At 35.6% G+C, this 1,431-nt stretch overlaps 1 pseudogene; it reads right to left on the bottom strand.

Moving 5' to 3' along the window:
- Positions 1-522: 522 nt before the first annotated feature.
- LOC118703139 lies at positions 523-1,431 on the bottom strand (annotated as a pseudogene).

Raw genomic sequence — 1,431 nt, 5'->3', positions numbered from 1 at the left:
TTCACTCAATTGCAAGTACAAAGTGTGACTCAAACTAACTTGACCAAAACAAGTTCATAGAACTATAAAGTTCAAGAGATTCTTAGGCAAGGGTGGCTTGAGGAGTTCAAACATTTTTTTTAGGATTCTGTCTTGCTCTCCACCTTTTCTTTTTCTTTCTTTCTTTCTTTCTTTCTTTCTTTCTTTCTTTCTTTCTTTCTTTCTTTTCTTCTTCTTTTTTTTTTTTAATAAATCATCATGGTGTATTTAATGAGGTTATTTCTACATCAGATTATGGCTTAAAAGCAGTGTGATATTAACAGAATGATGTCCAATCAATAAGAAAGTCCTTATTCTATGGACCTTTCTGATCCTTCTGCTTAGCAACGAAAGGCATTTTTAGGTTTATATAAACATATCTTTTACAATTGCTTCAATAGAAAATTAGCATATAAATAGCACTGGGCATTTAATACAAAAATCACAAGCCAATAGGTTTAATTGTGCAGTTGTGAAATGTAACGTGAGAGAGTTTTTGAAACATTAAGTCTGGGTAATTTGCAGTGTTTCTGACATGTCTTCAACTGCCTTAAGAGAGCACTTGGTTTCCTTCTTACTTCTACCTGCAAACTGATAAGCTCTGTTTATTTGACTAGCTGTCCAACTAGCATGTTTCATGTTGTCCTTTTTTGTTTTTGCACTTGCTTTTGGATTAGAAGCAATATGACTTGCTGATATGTAAAGTCCAAACAAAGCTCTCATATTTCTGTTGTTCAGTTTCAATGCCTCTACAAAATACTTTCTTGAAAGTTCAAGGTTTTCAAGTCCACCTTGGATATATTTAACTTCAGCATATTGCTGGCAGTATAAGTGGTTGTGTGGATTAATCATCATAAGCTCCTCTATACAAAAAGCTGCTAAACAAAAGTCATGTCATGTTCATTGATGTAAAGTTCTGCAAGTTCATGCCAGGCTTCTTGGTCTCCAACAAATAGTTTCAGATATTCATTCAGTTCCCAAATGGCCTCCACATTTTTTCCCTGGGCTTTTCGAATGGCAATCTTACGCTTTCTTGAAGCAGTGTTAGTTGGATCTTCATGTAGAATTTGATCATCTAGCTATATTGCATCATATCTTTCCATGGCTTCAGATCTCATGCCAGTTAGTTGCTTGACTCTGTGACTGCTAGGGAACTGTCTTCTCAATTCCTGAAGACAAAATGCCAAGTCATCTGACCATAGTCTAGAGCTGCAATCGTGACCTGTTCATATATGATCCAAATATCATCTCCAACCTTAGAAGCATTTTCATTAATTAATCCCTCTCCAACCTCCACAATTTGCCCACTATTTTTTGAGTTTTCATCTCTCCATCTTCTCATTTTATCTTGCATTTCTTCCCAAATGACATCGTAAAGCTCTGACACCTTCGCCATCTTCTCAGAACCTAGAG

This window comes from Pipistrellus kuhlii, unplaced genomic scaffold (genome assembly GCF_014108245.1).
Source record: "Pipistrellus kuhlii isolate mPipKuh1 unplaced genomic scaffold, mPipKuh1.p scaffold_m20_p_4, whole genome shotgun sequence".
NCBI classification, from domain to species: domain Eukaryota; kingdom Metazoa; phylum Chordata; class Mammalia; order Chiroptera; family Vespertilionidae; genus Pipistrellus; species Pipistrellus kuhlii.
Note: the sequence above shows the minus strand (reverse complement) of the source record. Positions and strands in the feature narration are given on the sequence as shown.